This window comes from Anoplolepis gracilipes, chromosome 13 (genome assembly GCF_047496725.1).
Source record: "Anoplolepis gracilipes chromosome 13, ASM4749672v1, whole genome shotgun sequence".
Classification (NCBI taxonomy): domain Eukaryota; kingdom Metazoa; phylum Arthropoda; class Insecta; order Hymenoptera; family Formicidae; genus Anoplolepis; species Anoplolepis gracilipes.
This window is the reverse complement of record NC_132982.1, coordinates 4266626-4289360: the sequence shown is the minus strand read 5'-3', so window position 1 is coordinate 4289360 and position 22735 is coordinate 4266626. Positions and strand designations below refer to the sequence as shown.

Here is a 22735-nt window from a genome sequence, read left to right as displayed (position 1 = left end):
GTAACAAACGTCCGCGATTAAAGACCGACACGGTGTAGAAACGCGAATAGTGTCACCTGATATTCAATCTCGAATTGGCTCATTCGCGCTTCCTTGCCTTAGGTGTCGTAATCCAGTATGATAAGATCGATAATAGCGACGCGGTTGTATTCCGTTAGTAATGATGGCATGCTCGATCTTATTTTCACGAACAAGTTTTCTTATACGAGAAGAGATCAGAAAAGATATGTTATACACTGTGTTCTAACTTATATTCTGTAGCTAACAGATTTTATAAAATATAGAGATTTATGTTTGTTTTAAGTTACATAATGTAAGTTGTATTCAATTAATCAGAAGATTTCAGCAAATTATATTCTAAGAGAAGTAAACAGAGATAGTAAAATTTACTCCTTTTTCAAATGATTTTAAATGGAAAATTTAAACTTTTACCAAAATTTTTCAAGATAATTGTTAATATATTTGAATTAATTTGAACTAAACTTGGTTAATTTTGGCTCTACTGTGGGAATGGACCTATAAAATTCTTTTCTCCAGTGACAATTTTGGAAACCCACATTTCACAGCTCTGACAGAGAGAGAGGCTTGGCTCTGGTTTTATATAAAAGTCGCCCGAATAAACCGCGTTGTGTTTCACTTCTGTCTCTGATCTCCGCGTGGTAGGTCTACGACGTCTCGTGAACTATTCTGACTTGCGTTTGGCCCATACATAGTCGTAAATTTTTGAGCATGGATGACCGTAGGGTGCTAGATGACTCATTTACGGTCATCACAACGCGCGGTTTATGCGACCATATCTCGCCGGGGACTGGCATACACCACAAATGTGCGTAACCATAAAGTTTTAACCGGGCGGTAGTAACGTGTTTTCTTTTCTTCACGTAATGCTCATATCTCACGAATCTGTTTTGACAACTGTGACGGAGATCGTTATCTGCGATGACTATGTATCTATGATGAATATATGACAGTCGAGTGTACAAAAATGTTCCAACATTATAGGCAATATGTACATACATGAAATATACATACATATACATACATATATATATATATATATATATATATATATATATAATGTATATAGTTACGACTTTTCAATGTATTCTTGATTTTAAGTTTGAGCTAGATGATTCTCTATCGTTATTTTCTATCAAAAATTCTCATCAGTATCACTGTAAACCATTATTATTATCATCTAGTTACAAGTTGTATTGTTATTGAAGCCTGGAAAATAATTTTATAAAATATTTAATAATATGTAACTATGCATTATAATCTTTTCCGACTCTTTTACACAAGACTCTCTCCATTTAATTGTTATTTAACAACATAAAATTCAAGAATTTTTGAAGCACATACTGGCTTAAACTATATTTAGAAAAATTATTTTAAACACTATATATAGAAAGTGTTATATAAATTCACGTGTCGAAAAGCAAAGCATGTTGCTTCAGACACCGTGTAGATGGATAAGTACGACGCACATTGGTGCCATTGCGGAGGCATCGCTGTGCGTGGAAGCCTCGAAGAGAAAGATCCCGAGAGGAGGGTAGACGAGGAAACCCGTTCGGTCGCGTGGCGCACGCCCACGCATTGCGCGTGTGTACGTCGCCTTATATCGCTCCTCTCTCGTGAAATAGTCCTCGCCTTCTTCTTGTGTGTATGACTCTAAACCTTGTTATATTTTTTTAAAAGTACCTATCTAAAACGTGCACGCTAAAGAAAATAGAAATTTCTTTTCTTCAAATAATTTTTTCTTGAATAATTAAATAATATATATATTTATCTATAAATAATCCCTCTCAAATAATCTGAAAATTTCTGAAAATACTCATAGAGATTCGGAGAAGTATGATTTATAAAAATGAATTCTAGAATTCTTTTACATGCAATAAGCATGCACACTTATTAGCATTATGAAAGAGCGATTAACTGAGAAATGATGCGTGGATCGTTTACTTCTCATGTACTTTTGTAACGTTGTGCTTATTTTATTATTCTGCTCGACTCATCTAATATATTGATAAGTAGACAACTACATTTCGCGGAGTTTTATTCATAGCCGAGGCGTAAAGATATATAAGTGACAAACTCTCGCGGTTCTATGCATATTGCATAGATATCTTTATTTGATTCTTCGATACAACTCGATCAGATGATGACGAGTATAGTAATACGAAGATGCAAACCAGATATCACGAGCTATCAAAAATACTTCTGCAATAGCATGTATTATTATATGTACAGTTAATATTAAAATTATAAAATTATATATATGTACATCTACAAAGAATAAAACTTAATTACTTAACATTTAAACTTATTATTCAATTGGCAGGATAGATTAAAAAAAAATAATTTCTTCACGTTCTGTGAGCTTTGTAAATTTTTCGGAGTCTGGCTGCAAAGACGCATAAAATAGCAATGATAGGCCTACTATTCGACTTATACCCTGCTATCTCCATGCTCTATATAGGAAAACGACAGACTATGATCAGCGGAACGGTAATAAAATCAAACGATATACACGATGTACAGTTTATACCGAGACAATCATCTTCACGGTGCTGATATATACCGGTATGCTTTACTACCGTGGTAGCAATATTATAGCTTATAAATTTCTGCCTGCCCATCACTATGTACCCTGGGATATAAATGGAGCACTTAAGCGGAATGTCGTTTGCACGTAATGACGCTTTCAAAGCTTACCTACCGGAACCTAGTTTCTCCGATGTGTCACTTGAAAGTGTTGATTTTCCCACTCTGGTTCGGGCCGAATCTCAGGGAAATTTGCAACTCTTATATAGAGTCTGTCGTGGTCAATGGGGCTACTGAGCATCCTACTCTTCTTCAAGGCATTCATGGAGATACTATCGTAAATAATAAATAAACACGGTTGTATGATGATTACAAAAAATATTCTTCTTTAGATCTATAATATATTTCTATTTTAATGAAAGCAATTTTGTCCCGCTTTAGCATACGAAATTTTTATGAAAATTTCCTTACTCTTAAGGTAAGATTGATGCGACAGCGTTGATTTTACGATTATCTGACAATGAGATGAGACGAGCTTTCATCAAGTGCGCGCACGTTTACGATTTCCGGAAGCAAAGTATTCGAAATAACTCGAAATGGCTTTTCGGGTACGTCGCGAAGGGTGGCACGAGAAAACTGATCACGAAAGCGAAAACTCTACTCTTTCGTGCCTTCGCTATCTCGATCTGAGTCGTAAAAGATTGCGGGAGTTATGTTTATCCCAGTGCATACGTCCAGCACCGAGGTTCTCTCATTGAGAAATTTTCTCTCTTCTATCTCATGCTTTTTTATTTTCTCTTTCAAACCTCTCCACCCACGAGCGATTTACGAGTCGAGTGAAAGACACGTGTCCGCCCGTTTTATACAGCGTTTGGTCGAGTAGGCACGAACATCGTTTTACACACGGAATTTTTTGATCGCCGTGATTTGATAGAGATCCACCGAGGTCCAGGAATACTTATGATGATACGATGTTATCGAAAAAAGTCATAATAAGAAAATTGATTAATTTTGTGAAATACGATTATTCCGTTGTATACAAGGTGTCTGCTTTCATCAACAGATTATTTCATCCATATACTTTTGAAAAATGTATATTTTATTAAAGAGATTATTGTTTTTACATAACTGTCTATATTAATTACATTGATAAGGTAAAAATTAAAATTTTGTTACAGTCAAGTTACTTGCAGTTGAGAAATAAGTTTTTCATTTGTATTTTCTTAAGCTCAATTTAGCGAAGTTATTTATCACGTTAATCTATTAATCTAAATCACTAACAGAACAGAAGGCGTAGCAAAGGAGAAGGAGTGATAAACTGCGTGTCATTCTTCAAACATCAGGTTTTCGTGCTTAAACGTAACGTATAAGAATGTGAATTTATGGATTTACAGATTTATAGATTTAACAAGCTATACATCTGTGTGTACGGACGTAGCAATCTATGAACTTGTAAATCATCCATAGAGCCAGCAATTTACAGATTTATGTATCCAGATCTGGCTGTCTCTATAGAGTATAGATTTATGAATTTACAGATATATCGATCGAATTAGTAACCTGTTGCTTTTATGCATCGATAAAATTTAAATTAAAATTATTAAAGAACATTTTAATCAATTAAATATTAATAATTAAGTAAACTTTAGCCGCAGAAATATATCTGGTTTAAAAAAAAAAAAAGAAAAGTCCCAATTAAAGTAATCCCTCTTTTCTTCTCGTCTACTTATCCCGCTTGTTCATCGTTCGCTCTTGACATTTCATCTCCGTAAATTTCATCGGAGTAGACTGAATTGCGAGGATTCATGACCGATCCAAAAATTATTCGCGGACCTGATCGTATCTGCCGTTCCCGGGAAATTTACGGGGCGATCACGAGCGCGCTCGAGCTTGAATGTCTTCATCGCATGGGAAGCTGTTCTCTGGTTCGCTGCACTTGATCCTCGTAAAACGATGGTACTATTATTCCTGTCGCTTACTTTGATATTTGCTTGAAATCTGAAATAAAGTCTTTTACCTTCATTATTTCAATATAATTACATTCGATAATTTATAACTTGAATATATAATATTGTATTATACATATATTATAATATATTATACATATAATTAAAATTTATAATTACTTAATAAAATTTATAATTCAAGATTTCAACAATCCAATATTTTGATATACTTATAACATATATCAGTAAAGTATTTAAAAATTTGAGTATTAAATATTTCATCTCAAGTATATAATTCAAGCGAATATATAATCTTAATATAATCTTAATATTCCATTATTTTTATGCTTAAAAGTAAATATATACGAAATTTATTCTTAATAAAGATAGAGATCCCTTTATATTCAAGCGTGGGAACAAGCTCTCTAAGTTGCGAGAAGCTGTTTACGTTCTCGGGCGTTTAATTTTATGCTCTCGTAGTGAGCGAGAGAAATTAAGGGCTCCCTCTTGGATACTTTTGCGCGCGCAACGATTGCAATAAATTCAGACGCAGAAGGGCGACTTTCTCCACGGGGGTACGCGTAGGTGGTTGTCGAATATTGCTTCGATACTGGTTTGAAACTTGGTAGGAAGCGTCCGTTTCGAGCGCGCGCATTTCGGGCCTTGATTTAAATTCTCCCATACAATGGCAACGCTCACAATACCATTCTCCTACACCTTGTATTTATGATGCTACGAACACTTGTATCATACGCAAGGGAGACATTTGCATATGTGCATCGCGTAAATACACGTTGCGTTCCGAAAGTTGTAGGACGGACACCGTGAATTAAAAGAACAAACATAAGAGAGAGAGAGAGAGAGAGAGAGAGAGAGAGAGAGAGAGACTCTCGGTTAAACATTTAAAATTAATCCGTTTTATTGTAAAATAATTCTCTTTCAACGCAACGTTGTTAAACATAATACCTAATAAGGTACAAAAGTGAAAAACATGAAAAATAATTGGAGAAATAAAAATTGTACACGGAATACTACAAGAAGCAGGGTGCGATAAGAAAATTATACGCAGATTATTCTGCGGATTTTAAGATTATCTATCTTAAAATTATTCCCGTAACATTTTCGATCCAATCCTCAGTAACTGCTACGCGAAACGACGCAGCTTCCAATTGCGCTTCTCTTATCTCGTCAAAATGTGCTTTTGAATATCTCTTTATCGCACGTGCACTTTATCCCGAATTGAATGAGAAGCTAACCGCATACTGTATCGGTATCAGCATTTCCTTAATATACTTCGCGATACAAATTACTCGTACAACTCCGGGCAAGCGGCCTCGTACAATCTCCGGGGTCCGGACCTCTCCTCGAGGAACGAGTCTCTCCGTTTTCCGACCGTCGCGTCGTGAGCCGCAAATCAGATAATTTCGCGGACCAATTACGTTATCGTACGACGTAGCGCAGGACGAGGGACCAAGGTGAACAGAAAAGGAACGAGGAAGGAACCAGAGCAAAGAGGGTGGGGAGGGAGGGGGAGAGAGAGAAGGGGGAAGCTGAAAACTTCATCGGGATGCGCGAAAAATCAAGCTATATCGGAATAACATGCCCGAAGATAGTCCCGAAGTAATAGAGCCATATACTCTGAGCGGATACATTATCTGATGAGGTTTGCAATCTTCTCCTCTTTACTTTTCCTTCCCCTCAATTATCCGTTATAAATACTTGGCGTGCCGACTCTCGATTCCGCTCGGCGGACCCGATGAGGCCCAGGATTCGCTCAGGACGCATTGTACTCGTCTTTCCACTGCGCGGTCTCGGCGCGCGCAAACGACAAATTATGCACTCGCATTTGCATATTTGATACGTGGCTACAACGTCCGGGAAGAAACGCTCTGGCACTGAGTTACGTTACGGGCCCGGACGCTCTGAACCCCGATCTCCTTCGTCCGTTGTCTCTCTCCTCTCCACGCATTCTCTTGTCTCATTCTTTTTATATTTGTTTTTTCGTATATGACATTAATACAGGGTGTATACTCCCGGGAAAAGCCTGGAAAATCTGGTATTCTCAGGGAATTTTGTTATACCTTGAAAAATCATGGAATTCTCGTGGAATTTCGTTAGGATTCAGGGAATTTAAAAAAATGTCAAAAAAGTACTTATTTTAAAAATTTTCAATATTTTAAGTTTAAAATCTGCTTAAAGTATATGTTTTTTGTTTATGTCAAAAAAATGATACGCTAAAATAAATAAGCTTATTTTAAAATTGCATCTAAAAATATTTTACCTGGAATTTTGAACAAAAATACCTGGAAGATCCTAGAATTCTCAGGGAATTTTTTTTACAAAATTTGAGTATACATCCTGTAATAGTACGTTCTATGATACCGTCTCGTGTGAAATTTTCATTGTACGTTATTCTCTAAAATATTTGTAAGAAAAAATACGTGATTTCATCTAAGAAAAAATTTAGATCATTTCCTGTATATTTATTATATTTTATGAGTATATGTATATGTATTCTCCTCTTCCTCTATGTGTATATATATTTCCATCTTCCTGCACAACTATATATGCATTTATTTTGTCGAGACTTGTTCTCCGGAATAATAAATAAGTTTCTCTTCATCTGTAATAACTGATAATTCTCTTTAGCATCTTTATATTTTATTAGACTTTTCAATTGCCATTCTGCAAAGGAAATTGCGTTCCTATAACAGAACGAATCACGTTTCTCTCTATTCCTTACTCTTCTCTTCTCTCTTGGAGTCTGAGTTCCACGTGCAGTTTTCCAAAGAACTGGCTCGTTACTTGGCGGATGGAAAAATTTGCATCCGCGATCGGCGCGCTCGATTCACGTTCCTAACATTTCAGCGTATATTTTTAGAGAGAACTGAAGTGCGCGTACGTTTGAATCAATTGCTACACTGAAATGATGGAAGCCGAGTCACTTAACGTCTTCCGGCGATAGAGCGTTTGCAATCTCGCGCGTTTTCTATTATATCTCCTTAAGATAATTTATCTCGCGATTAGACAGCGCTTTCACATTAAGATTTTTCCTCTGCCACGATGTTCCCTAGATGCTCGTAAACAGATAGCGAGCAATCTTCGATCGATGTTGTGTGAAATTTGTTGCACAGTATAACGAGACGTAGAATTATCGAGTATAATCAGCTTTAGAATCTCAGTGTCAACAAGTGAGTCGAGCAAAAATAATACGTACTATCATGTGCCCAAGTCTTATAGATTTGGATTAAGCTGCAACTTTTATTTGCCGAAATTTTGCACACTTTGTTTGAGGTCAAAAATACTGTACCTTAAAAAATGATATATTACTTTATAATAAAAAATATATAACATAATATATAATATAATATATGTTATAATTAATATATATAAAATATATTATATTTATTAAAATATATCAGTGATTTTTTATCGGAATTATTTATTAAAGAGACTGTTTGTACATATTTGATTTCTTGTTGCAGTATTTTATGAAGTTAAACAGTACCGCCGGTGTAAACATTGTCAACATAAACTACGGTAAAAACAAAGATATGAACACATTTCAAGGACAGTTTATTGACGACATTTTGTGAGTACGAACCACGCTTTTAATCAGAGCTAGTTTTGTCCCGATCGTCGCATCATGTCAAGATGACGATCAATTAGCGTCGTTTTCCACTTCCCGACACCTACGGCATATCGCGTAACGCAAAACCTAGCACCTCGCCACTTCTTAATCCTCGCCATTTACGAGCGGCGATCGGGTAGTAAAATTAGAATATCGATATGAAATGAAACCTGTAACTCAGTCGGTGATTCGCACTTAGTGCCTTAAGTCACACACTATCTTTAAGACGATCAACGCCGTTTCGCGCAGCTTTCGCAAATGAACTGCGCCTCGGCATCAAGACTATTTGAATACTAATGTGTGTATATGAAATTTAAATCCAGATATATTGATATTTTTAACACATTTATTTCCAGGTTTAAGTATCACTTAATGAGTGTCTACATTTTTACATAATTTGATATTTTCACACATTTTAAAATTCAGTGGCAATATTCCGTCCACGATATATTCTTTAATAAAATGTATCACAAATAATGTTTATTTTTATCTAAAAATGATTATGATTCTGATATTCAAATACAAATAAAAATATTATAAGACGGATTTAAATATCTCTTTAATTAGGTTTCCCATTAGACCCTTGATAAGAAAAGACGCTTCAGGCAATTAAAAAAATCCGGTCGATGAAAGCATGCAATATCTTTAGAACATCTGATGTGGAGCTTTGTACTATAGTGATCAGTTGAGAATTATTTATTTTTATCGTTTGAGCGAAGACAGGAAAATTTGTAAATACGTATGTCGCACGTACACAGGCATTGAAAGTCCTTTCACTCTGCGTATAATCATGGTGATTGTAGTGGCACGCGACATGTACAAATGTTCCCGTCCTCGTGTAAGAAAGCGAAAGTCTCACGGGCCACGAGATCGCCGGAGTAGACACGTCCTTTTTTCACGTATCCGGTGTCACGATCGCGCGCAACGACAGATTGTAAGTACCGGAATTTGCATAAAAATGAAAAGAGTGCTATAAGTTATGGCACGACGACTGGATTAGGTCGTATTTGGAAAATCAGTGACGCTCTCGTAGCGTCCTGAAATTTTAAATGATTCTGGGTGACGTGAAAAGATTGAATATAAGTGTTATAAGAGAATTATCACGTAAAAAAATATTTTATTAACTTTCTATATGTATAAATTTTTTATTTTTAGTTTTTTATTTAATTTTTATTTAGTTCACGTTATTCGTGTGATAAATATATCGCGTATTATATATATATTTTACCGTTTGTTTAATAATTATATAATTATGGGTAAATTATAGGTGAAATTGTTTGTCATTTAATCAGAATTTTTTAAAAATTATTTTTGGAGATTTTGCCTGGGAGGTCTTGTGGTTTTTATATTCGCGACTAATTTTCGATCCTCGGCGAAGGTGATCCTGCGTAACGTTCGACATGTGGGATGTCGAGTTGAGATATGCGCGATTCGCACGCGCTATTGTGTGTCCCAGCTTTCTCCACGCGGCGGGAATACGAGCCGATAAAAAGAACGACTTGTGTACATTCGCATTATCATAATTCACACGCCGGTTATGATGAGACGGGATATTACGTTCGATCGCCGACCGGCGTAAGATGGTTCTCGAGCACCGCAAAGTGCGAATGGTCGAAAAAAAAGGAATCTCCCTTAAAAAGTTATGGTCTACAACAAATCCACAATGAATGTTCCATCGACAAAAGTATTTTTATACGTCAAGAGAAAAAAGGTGGTTATCTAAGGAGATAAGTGAGATAAGATATTGTAAGCAATGTATCTTTTCCTCTTTTATTTTGTTGCGTCCTCCAAATTTGGCCCATTAGATGTACAATTTATAAGTTTCTTGATATTATTACTGTTTTAAGGGTGATCGTAGGTACTTATGTGGCGCCTTCTAAAAGCGATCCGACAACCGCGAATATGAATGTCGCGCGTATCCCGCGTTACGTTCAATTAATCGTGAAACGCTTGGCCGCGTGCCGTGTTATCGTCATTAACGCGATCGATCTTCATTACTTCTAACGAACCGCCGTCGTTGCCGACTCCATTATTGCAACGATCGCTCCTTCGATCGAATCGCACGTTATTAATATCGGCGATACTAAGCGCCGATATATTCGTACTCGTTAATCACGCGAGATTAGGCGCGCGTCCCTGACATATTCCGCGTGCGTGTTGCGCGAACGCGCTCGGGATAAATTCAATCTCGGGAATCCATTAAGTGCAACGCACTCCTTCCTTCTTCTCTTGTCCGAGTCCCGGCGTTACCCCGCGTCGTGCGTGGGTGCCCGGTAATGGGAAGTGCACATAGAAACCGTCCTGCCCATATTTGTCTACCATTCGTCTTTTTCAGTCCCGGTCTCTCTCCTCCGCTTCTTGCTCCGCGTCCGAGCCAGAGACTAAGCGTCAGGAATGCACGCGCGCATACGAACAGGTCGTCTACAGTTGTATAGGGAGTAGGGGAGAATAAAATATGTGTGAGAATCTCGGATAATGGTAGGATTCTTTGAACTTGAATATCCTTGGACACAAATTTCGGAGTCGATCTTATCTCGACGTCAATTTAAAATTGTCATCTAATTTATCTTAAACACTTATCTTAAAATATTTAGGTACGTGAAATTAAATAGAAATTTTTTTTTACATTTTATTATGTAATTTTGCTACATTACTTTCAGATCATTGTTATGTTCCGCTGAGAAAGGAAATAGAAATTCATATAAAAAAGATATACATTTTTAACGATTTTACATTATTTTATTTCTTCTCTCACTCGCTTTAAATATTTTTTCCAAATATTCCGCGGTCTCGGCGGTATTAGCGCTACGGATTCCTGGTGAGTACACACGTGCTCATGCACCGTCCGGACGTGACGAATGGATGGCGGCGATCACGGGCGTCGATAAACATATTAAGCCGCGTTAAGCCTCCCTACGAGCAAACGGGGCAGATCCGAATCGATTTCATCGCGGCCCCGTCAGCATCGAGGTGGACAGGATTTATTTGGATTTTTCGGTTTTAATCTCTGCGTCCGCGGGCCGCAGATACACCGATATAATTTACTTTATATCCGACCACTCTCTGTCGTCGAGCCGATCGTACCCTGTCAAATTAATACTCTCGTAATTCTCCATTCGCTATAAATATCCGCCGCGACGATACGCCGTAGAGAGTCCTGGGAAATCGACGTATCGTATCTCTTCAGCTGCGATATATCGGATTATTAAGCTTGTACGGGACGATCTTTGTCATGGGACTTATCATTTGAACGACTTTATACGCCAGAAGGAATTAAATGAAAAAGGCTCCATATCTCTTCGTTACATGTTTTATTTTACCTTAGATAACTGGAAGAGGAAATCTCTCTTAAAACATTTTAATCATTCAACAAAGTTGACAAGCATGTGTCTGAATTGTTGCAAAGCATAATAATGGTAAGAATAATAATAGAACATACAATAGTGTTTTTCTCGATTCGGTTAGGTTACGAGATTAATAGTTATTTTCGACGTAGAGATTGATAGAGTATTAAGAAATTAGTTGTGTGCAGAGAGGAAAGAATATATTAAACCTCATTAATGATTTATAGTTCTCTCAGCTGTACGCCTGTCAAATCTACTCCACGCAGTGCGACGTGTTATTGCTCATATAGAAACTCTCTTGTTTAACATTTACGTCCGCGATAAATGCAAATTCGCGTTGCATAGAAATCACATATTTTATGCCGAGCGGTTAAAGTGCCGGGCGGTTCTCCTCCGATTGTGCCAATGTTACCTGTTTTAAATTCCTGCATTATTCTCTCACAGAAATAATATCCATTATTAATACCAATATTATAAAACAAGTATTTGCGATAATATTGATATTACTTTAAAAGCAACTAAATGTCACTTTATTTCTCGCAAATAGAAACTTAAAGTCTCCCATGAACAATTTCATAATAAAAAAACAATTTTTTATTGCCCTCTCATTTATTGATACATAAATATTTCGTTTATTAAGAAGCAAAAATAATACGAAACGATGAAAGTGTAGTTTGTTCGGGATTAAACTCAATGTTGAAATAAAAAAAAAGCACTATTCTAGCATAATTAAATTATCTTTTGACAAGAGAATTAAATCGTGATAGTTTAATTACAGATTTAAAAAGTTATCCGGATTTAATCTCGATCATAATTTTCAAGATAGAGGATTTACCAATATTTTGCGAGATTATAAACTGTGTTTCGACCAAGATGAGACCCTGATCCGCACGATGAACGGCGGACGAATTTAAGATCGGCCGTGGAGTGTCACATGGGAGCCACGGCAAATGTTCGTTGGTGAGCTGGTGCTGCTGCTGCTGCTGCTGCAGGCTGCAAGTTACGCCCGCCGTACGTAAACGTTTGCATTTCGAACGTGTACGACGTGGTAGTAAATTTCGCGCTAAGCCGAAGTCGCCCCGAGTGATTTACGCGAGTGCCGAGGGCGGAAGGGTGGTTTTCGGTTTCGGACCGTCGACTTTCGCCGCCTAGGTGTCTTATCTGCGGTAGGTGAATCGGGAAGACACGGTCGTAGGATCAATTTCAGCAACTGGCTACCGAACTTTCTACCATATACTTTATAATTTTTATTACTTGAACATCATTATATATTATTTTTATTTCGTGTCTTGTAATAAAATTATAACAAATGTCATTTAAAAGCATATACACTGACTCGGCAATAATTCTTGGACACTTTCCACAGATATATCTTGAATATTAATTTTACATAAAGACTTGTTTTATTTTTCTATTATAAGACACAGAATTACTTATAGAGTTATCTATTTCAATTATTATATCTAGGCTTTTCCAAGATATAATTTTTTCATGTAAAAAAAAAAAAACAGGGTAACTGCATTATTATTTACGGTAGAAAGTGACGCGTATGGCTGATCTTACACGGCATTTAAGCGATTATTGCCAAATAAAATTCGAGATAACACGAATATAACAGAAAGATCTCTAGAGGCATTCGCTGACTTTTAGAAACATTATATTATCCAGCATTATCGTAGCCATGAATCTTCGGACGCTGATTACTATTATTAAACGTCAAACTTTCTAAATTATTGAGCATCTCGTGAGCCGTGAGCGCCTTTTCCAGGTATTCATGGATGCTCGCGTGAGTGTGCTCACATTCACGAGATTACGACGTTTCCGGTTTGGACCGACACTATCGTAGAGGAAAATTATGGTGATCCCGCTTACCGCGGACCCGCTAAGAATGACATACGACGCTCAGTTTTAATGTCGATATTGTTCTTACGTCTCCATTCACCATTTCGAAAGACAGATTCTCGGCAAGTGACAAGCAAAGGAGACATAAAATTACCATTATTCTATAAGTGCTCATGTGTTCAGACATCTACGGCAGATGCGTGGTTCCAAAACATTCCGTGGAAGCATTAAACTCTGACTATATACTTATTATTTATTGGCGATATATTTTCCCCGCATTATCGAGATTATGAGAATTGACAATAATTTCCCTCGTATTTGGGGATATAAATTCGCTGATAGATTTTACGTTCAAATTTCTCTCCTCGGAGTAAATTAAGTATATAAAGTACTGATTATACAATATACTTTTAAAAATAATGTACCAATCATATTTATCGATAAACTTCTTCCGTGTCCAGATTATCAATTTTATTTGTATTCTTTTTTTAGATTTTGATTTTCAACACCCATTATATTTAAAAATTTATGTTAATAAAAATCCTACAAACATTCTCTCTTTACACTTTTCGATATCGCGCTTTATTCAAGTTTCGATGATATGCGAATAAGAAAAAATAATCGTCAGAGACAAAAGCCGATGGCAGAGAACCGCGATGCGAGGCACACTTGTCCCACGCCACGTTGCTGTAAACATGAGATTTCGCGCTGTCCTCGCGAAATAAACGCACGATGATGCACCCACGCGTGCATCTCGCGCGAGGGTCCCATTGTTACCGAGGCGTCGCGTGCTGCGTGGCAAATGCGCTAGCACCTTCATTCTCCTCCATTACTCACTGGGACTCTCTCTCATAAACGCTGCGCCAAATCGTCTTGTCTCCGGTGCGCCTAATGAGGAAAGAATTTTATCTGGACTTGCAGGCTTTTTTGCATCACTTTTCATGGGAATAAGAGATTTTGAATTTTTAATAATTTTTTTATACATATTTTACTTTTCAAATAGAACTATATATTTTATATACTATATACATATATATATAATATTGTGTACGTAAATTTTTTTTTGACCGGCGTCAATACAAACGATAAGATCTGTGGAGCGATAAACGTTACCGAAATTTAACCGCGGTAGTCGTGGGTTAATGTAAGAGGCGTATACAGGTCATTCTCTCGGTAGATTGCCTCTCTCGTGGGCTCCATTCTCTCTCTTTTTCTCTCTGGCCGCGGAATGCGCGGGATAAGATTTGTTTGCGAGCCATGAGTGTTATACGACTGCCCGCTCGGCTGACATTTTTATGCGCGACCAATCGACTGACAGCAGATGTATTCTACGATGTTTGGCCACGTCGATCATCCATCGGGATCATATATATATATATGATATTTCTCGCGATTGATTTTATTCTATAATACAGAAACGGCCACGCTTGTTTCGCGAATGTGCTGTAAGAAATGTTATGGTGTTGAAGGCAAAGCAAACGACAATTTTAATAATTAAAATTGAAAAGTTTTGAAACCAATTGAAGAAAGTGTGAACGGAACCTTTCCATTAATCTCGAATTGAATTTAATGAAAAGAAATTTTAATCAGAAATTAAAATTTCTTTTCATTGAAATCATTATATTAATATTACAATGAAAGTAGAAGATTTACAAAATTTTCAATATTAAATATAAAATTGAAATTTTTTGACCGACCAGCTCCACTTGAGATTAAACAAAAAATACAATTTGAATGCGTCAATAATAATCAAGCTTACTTGGCAATCACCGTGTCGGCTGCATTGATAACCGACGCGTCTGCTAACGCTGGCGACACTGTGTCGCCCGAATCGCTCGAAAGTGGTCCCGAGAGTGTCCGCGTATCTCCACTTCAGGAATTTAGCTTCTTATGAAAGCGGCTCATTGTTCCTGACAAGTGCGCCGATCAGCAGCGTGCATTGGAAAATAGAGCCATGATCGACGAATCGGTAGCGGTCACGATCTTCGATCGGATCCGCGGACACGCCCGGATTCGTCATCGTCTGAGCATACCGATCCCGAATGTCGTTTTAGCATATGAATGGAAGATTACGCGGGCAAGTCCACATCCTTATTTAATCTCACGATGCATTCGCGTGTCATCTTTTTTGTTACGTATGTTCCTTTATGTATCATGAGGCTTCATGTTGACTTGAGAGTCTTATTTGCCATTGAAAACCTATCAAAGCGATATATGTATATTAAAAATGTTCGACAGGAATCGCTTTGGTAAGTTTTCAATCGCGAATAAGACTCTTAATTCAACATGAAATATATGTTACAGAGACCCGTTCTTGTAGACAAAAGTATAAAATTTGCAGTAAGGTTTGGCTCCAGCCATCCTTCTCACAAAAAAAGAAACTTTAGACATTCTGTCTATGCTATTACTTTTAAGTTTTGCATATGAATTTAAAAAAGATGCAAATGCAAAGTATTAATATAAAATATTTCAGTAAGCTTGTTAAAATTCTTTTTGCCTTCCACTTAGATATAATAAAGAATTCACGTGAGAAATCCCCAAGGGACGTTACGATGTCGTGCTTCTGTCTGCTATAGACCTGATGCGCGCGACTTCCTCTCGTGGTAGCAGACTTAACATCTCTCTGAGTTTCATTTTCTTGCAACAGCAGCAACAACGGCCGGATTTTTCACGACTTACTCTCTCGCTGGTTCCGCGCACGACTGTCATAATTCGCCTGCGAATGAGGCAACTCCGCGGGAAATGGTCCGACAAGTTTGCCCGGGACGAAACGTCAGTATCTCGGGCGTCGCTTTGCGTTATGACATGTTTATTCAATCGCCGTGTACTAAAACTGCAAACTTGGGATCGGCAAGGTTGGCGCTATTACCGGGAGCATTTTCCGGCAAACGCGCCTTTCGAGATGCGTTTTCTCTCTCTCTCTCGGGGTAATAATAATATTGAACAAAAATAACAGCTCTCTTCTCTGGCCTTCGATTGAGTCGCGCGAAGATCGTAATTTTTCCAGCTACTCAGTTCTTAAAAAGTTTTTCACGTCTCTATTTGCGAGAATAAGCTCGCCTGCCATCATGTAATGCCAGTGAACTGACATCTTAACGTTTTTTATGCTCTGTACGTGTGTTATAATATTATAGTAGTACAATTTGCTCTGTATATATCCTTTGAAATGCGACATTTTTTATAAACAGCAATTATATTTAAACAACTTGTATTATTAATAAACTTAAAAAGTTAATAAACTTCAAAATTTATAATAATATAATATATTTTGTAATTTATCTTAATTCAGAAAGTATATTTTTTATAGAGGCAAAGCGTATTGGCTCGTTTTTTGAAGTATATATTGCATTGGGTTTTTGCCTGATGAAACTCTCTCAGTGCACTTTGAGTACACTTTGATGTCGGTGGGAAGACTCACAGTACCTGGAAAATACTTTTATCCTAAAAGGGAAGCCAAGTTCTCAAACAGTTTTTATCATTTTCGATCGATATCGGAAGTGTAATCGCGCTATCGCGTTAATTATGTAGTTTGGAAGTATCGTGAAAATGTTGCGCGATACATTTTATTGTGCTGTGAGTAATTCATTTTAATTTCGGGAATGCCGTGCAAAAGCATTATTAAATCACATTAACGTTGAATTTTTAAGACTTACTTTTACAATATCTCCTCATATTTTATTAAGACATTGCTAGAAAATGTTCCATTGCCTGTTATATATCAATTGGTGAAATTTTTATCTTATGGTAAAAAGCGCCAAAAATATATATAAATAACAGATTTTAATATTAAATATTTTGAATTTTTGTTTTTTTTTTAACTTCTATTTGTTGTAGAGAAGCATGGATACTCTTTTTGTATTTGGCATGTGTTTTCACTTATTTTTAGAAGAAATTTTTCTATGCTATATATGTGTCTTGCATTAGCGGATCCTGATGTCAATAAAGGGGGAATTTGATAAAATTATTTGATTTAATATTAATATACTTTATTTTCACTATTTGATTTCTTATTAAAATTGATCTTTTCCCTTTCGAGGGCGGGGGGGGGGGGGGGAGAGAGGAATTTAGCCCCAAAACTCCCTCCCAGGATCCTCCCGTGGTGTTTTGTATATTGTTTATTCTGCATATATTTTGAAAGTTCAGAACTTAACTTTAGATTCAATCTATCAAATATAATGTTGTTTACTTTATTCCGTTAATTGTGTTCTCTACATAATAAAATCTAAATGTCGAAAATAATTAAAAGCAAATTTTTAACTGAATAAGCTACCGATTAATATTTTATTTATATTATTTGACTTGTATGACATTTTATTGATATTATTCAACCTTTTTGTTCAAATGCAACATAATTATCAGTCGTGTCCCAACAATCTAATTATAACATTATATGTATAACATAGTCAAGCTTGATTAATTTATCTTGAATAGATTTGTGTTTTAAAATAATAGTTTTTTAATTGAACTGACTGTAAACTATCTATGTATAATAATCCGTTCTTTATGTTTAGCCTACTGGTGCAACCGGCCGTAAAACCACAATTCAATATCAGGATACTCGGCTATAATGGAAGAAGATCGGCGTCTTTCTTCGTACATAAAACCGGTCGCATTCCGCTAATTGGCTAAATAGTGTAAGTATACCGACTTATGGGTCGATTTACATTGCCTATAAGAAATTTGTTGCCCCGTCACGGCGGTCGGCTATCGCTTTAATAGAAAATTGCCGCCGCGTTTCTTTAAAGGACGACGCGCTCTCGATCTCTCGCATGAGGAGGATGAAAAGAGAGAGAGAGAGAGAGAGAGAGAGAGAGAGAGAGAGAGAGAGCATCTCGCGCTTCGCTCTCTTCATCTCCGCGACGACTTCGATATTCGCTCAATCATTAAGAGCGAGCGCATTTCCAATCCGCTAACGATCCGACAGCGGTGCCTTTGAAAGACGCCGTGCCACCAACGCGCAGATTATACTCGCTTATTAAGAAACCGAGTCACATCCCGCTCCAACGATTATCTAGTAATACTTTTGCGATAATGTAATTAAGCGTTAACGATCTTGTCCTAATAATGTCGTTACGGTTTTACGCATAATGAATTGCGCGTTACATCCTTTTCGAACCTTGTAACTAGATTCTAATATGACAGACGGTATAAATCATATAATACGGTATTTTATATACAAATATATATGTAATTTTTATGAATAATTTATAATAATAATAATATTATTATTAATTATTACAATATTATTTTTAATATTTTTAATTTTTTAATATTGATATTAATATTTATTATTATATCATGTATATTATCGTGAGCACGACATAAGATTTTTTATTTTACTTTTTGTGAAATGAAATACGTTAATTTTTTTGTTATATAAATTTTATATTTAACAGAAAAAAGATAGGAATATTTTCTCCTAATCTAATTTTAATTTCTGCAAAGATTATAAAGATATATAATTTTATATAAGATTATTTTTTACGAAAATTATTAAATGAAATTTTCTGTCAAAATATAATTTATTTTTATATGTGATTATAGATTTCTATTATGACTATAAATTAAAAAAATGTTTGTAACAATTGGATACATAAAAATGACAGATTCGTTTAAATCGAGACAGCGTTAGATTACTTTCTTGTTCGGGTCCCTTTATCGCAGAGGCGTTTCGCACGGTCCCTTTAAGGCCACATTAATTGCTCGTGAAAACGCCCCCGCGAGCACACCCGAGACCAGGTTTCGCTACAGTTCATTATAGATCTCCGTTGCCCCTCGTCGGGCACAACTCCAGTTGCATCTTCGCTGTGAAAATAAATCCTTCCGTGGTCTCGGCACAGCAGCGGACAAACGCCTTTGCCGCTGTCATCTTGTAGGTCCATGGAAAGGCCCACGCGGAAGTTTAGCGTGTTCCGCTATCTGCCCTTCTTCTTCTTCGATCGTGTCTCTTTTCCATCGCATTATCGCCGCCCATTCGATACGGGCAGCAGATCGATTCTCGCCGACGGTTTCTTTGATGCTTTAATCTTCGACGTGGGATCATATAGAAAGGTTAGCTTGCTTGTTGATTCGAAAATATCTAGGTAAATTGAGACGTATTGGTAGAGAAATTGGAAATAAATCTTCTATGCTTAATTAACCTTTCGGTTAAGCGAGATAATTTATATACTTTATGAAAGATATTTTGTCCTTATGAAGTATAAAACAAAATTTGTCTTTGTATTTTGATTCTATTATATTTTAGAGAATATATTCTTAAAGGAGATTAAATCAAGTATTTTGTTTAGATCTTTTCTAGTATTTTAATAAAAAAATTAATAGAAAATATATAGATTATATTATTCCGTGTATATTTTAGAATAAATACTGTTTAATAAGTAAAGAAAATAATATTAAAAATGTAATAGTTTATAATAATTCAGAGAGAAGAGACGATTTTTGACATTAATCTAAGAAGGAGGAATAAATTTTCAGTGACTGTGCGATGAAGTCACATTAACATAGACAGAAGACCGAAGGCGGAGCCGGTTCCAGTCGTTGCAATGCGAAGAACATTTTCGAATCCTTTGATCCGGCATGGCTTTTTATCGCGGCTCGATCACAATAAATTAATAAACACTTCTTTTTTATGCCGGGCTACAAGGCGAGATGGGCCGGCCACGATATTAGAGAGGTTTATTAATTTATTTTCTCTTTATTAGGCGGCCGCAGTCGCGCCCGTCGGTAATCAGGGATCTGTAATTAGTCGAACATGCTGTCTGTCCATAGCGATTTATGCCGTGCCCCCGGGGGTGAATCCCCCCTCGGCCCTCCGTCTTCTTTCCTTTCACTCCACCGACGCTTCTTCTTCGATTCTCTCACTGGACAATAGCCCGGCACTGCCGTTCCTTTCGTCATCCTCTCGGATCTTCCTTCGAGGAAGGACGAATTCTTTGCCTACCTATCGGCACGAGGCATCCTTGAAACCCGTAATTGTCGGCGAAAACCGCGAGGCATAAATGCCGCACTCGTCTGATCAATCACTTTGTTGTTGTAGTTTCAACGCGTTGCTTGTGGAATATTCTTAACTAATATCTAAATGCGTTTTCGAGCGAGGGAGGGAGGGAGGGAGGGAGGGAGGGCATGCTTCGGGTATTAATTGAAGGTTTCTTACAGAAATGAATATGAGCGTAATTTTGCATTCTATAAGTTAATTATAGAGGTTTGCCCGGTTAAAAGTTTCGCTGTATAATAGTTGTTAAAGAGATGCAAGAACAAACTTCATACTTGATGTTTCTTTTATAATAGGTATATCGAAATTATTTTTAAAAAATATTAATGATAACATAGCGCATAATAATTGAAATGAATATAAATATGATTGTAGAATAGAAGAATAATTAATTTTAAATTCGATTAAATTTGAACAGAAATTATCGGCGAAATTTTCAGAGTAATTTACGTCTTGTTAGTGCACTCGCCTCTGTCTTTTTAATCCTTTAACAAATTGTTTGTTCTCCAGTTTATCCAAACATCTTACGCGATAAAGTAATGAAGCGTAGATCGATAAGAAAATTTTCACGTCGGTTATCGCGCAACGCGCGCGTAATTAAGAATAAAATAAAGATCTCGGTATGTCAATATTTCCCCAAATTGACACGTACGATAGGAAAATTATAGGTACGTTATGTACATATTGACCCCCAAAGTGCATCGGAGGTTTAACGAGCGACGCGTCCTGGCAAACACCAGATAAGAATCTTCCCGCGGCAGCACGTTCTTTCGTTGACTAAGTGGTTCGCAGGAGATGTGAAGGATCTGGTCTCTGTTCGCCGCCTGGCTTGGATTTAAGACCAACGCCTGGTTGTCTGTCAGGGACCACACCTTCTGACCGGCCCCTCGGTTCCATATAAAGTATCTCGCCGAAGTTTCATTATTTTCGCTGAGATTGAAGCACGCGAGGGTGAACGTGTCAAACTGCTTTCGTAGCGAAATATTTATAGCCCGATGTTGTTGTGAGAAAAATCACTTTGCTTTAAAAAAGAAAAAGAGGTCATTTTTATTTCGTACAAATATAAACGTAAATTAGCTGCGGATCTTTTCCGTAGCGAAAAGTTCAAGCGAGTTTGGATAAGTTTTAAATTTCTTCCAAAGATAAAACTAAAGAATTAAACCTTATTGCAACATTGAGAAAATTTAAGTGCATTGCGAAAAAAATATTTCCCATGATCCTACGAGTCGCTTCCTCAAATTAATATATCGTGTGCCGCGCTTAAAAACGTCTGAGCGTAATTGCCTGCAATTTCTCAGCCACTTTGCGACAATGATGTCTCCGAGACAAAGTACTTCACAACACGGCGGTCTACACTATAAAAATGAAATTCCACGCTTTCTCCGTCGGAGGAAGATGTTATGCTTTTTTCTTCCAGCGATAACGGCCGCGCATTTTTCTTCGTGAAACCTTAATTCGGACTTGCGTCCGCGGACCTTCGCCGTTTTGCGTCCCGCGGACGGCTTATCGTCGCAATGACTTATCGCCGGCGAACCAGCCAGCGCGTTTTTGGCGAGTAAGAACGGTGGGGTCCGCGCCCGTAACAACCTAAATTAAGTTCGTGCCTTCGTCTCTCACTCGTATTTCATTTCCGTCGTCCGGCAGCGGTGGCGACGGCGACACGGCGGCAGCGTTCCATGCCCGAGGACGCTCGTTTTCTTGGGTTTAAGATTACCGCACCTCGTGCACCTCGGCAAAGAAACGAGCCTTATACGACGCCGACGCGAACGCGAGAAATCACCGTCTTCCCTCCTCTCTTATCGCGATTTGCATTCGAGAGGCAACCGATGTGCGGCAAAATATGGCGATTGTAAGTTTGACAGCTGTAACTGTACAAATTAATTAATATTAAATTTCACTACATTATCAGAGACCTGATTTCTCGCAATCTCTAGAAATTTAACGGGGGGTTTCAAAGTTGTTTAATACTTGAAATTAATCGGTTGAATCTACGAAAGTGCGTGTAATAAAATTAATATCTTGATAGCCCAATATTTAGCCTTTACAAGATAATGACTGTGTTTTGCATTTATTTATAATTATTATCATTCAAGCCTATCTTTCCTGACCGTTCAAACTCGCTGTATTATTAATTCGTACTGCGTAAACGTCAAGTATATCTTGGTCGAGATTGAATCGTCTTTTTTGTGACGTGAGGTGACTTTTATCGCGCCTATCGTTTCGCGAATTAACCGTGCACGAGCTGATTGAACGGTTCTTACAATCAGCGTCGCATGCCTTTCTGCCAATTGAGCGCGTGTTTCTTCGTCGTATTTACGATTGTCGGGACTCATAAAACGGGGATCCAGCTGCGATAAGACACGCCGTACGACAATCCCGTTCTGCGCCGCCCGATAAGAATGTCATAGACGTTTAGCGGGTAAATGGCTGTAGATTG

The 22735-nt window shown here is 37.2% G+C and overlaps 1 protein-coding gene across 1 annotated transcript in view; it reads left to right on the top strand.

The window, feature by feature from the left end:
- LOC140672500 (uncharacterized) overlaps window positions 1–22735 on the top strand; it is a 126135-nt gene that overhangs the window by 38067 nt on the left and 65333 nt on the right. The window contains exon 4 of the mRNA XM_072904701.1: window positions 17819–17941. The gene's annotated coding sequence lies outside the window, so the exon portion shown is untranslated. The remainder of the gene's footprint in view (window positions 1–17818; window positions 17942–22735) is intronic.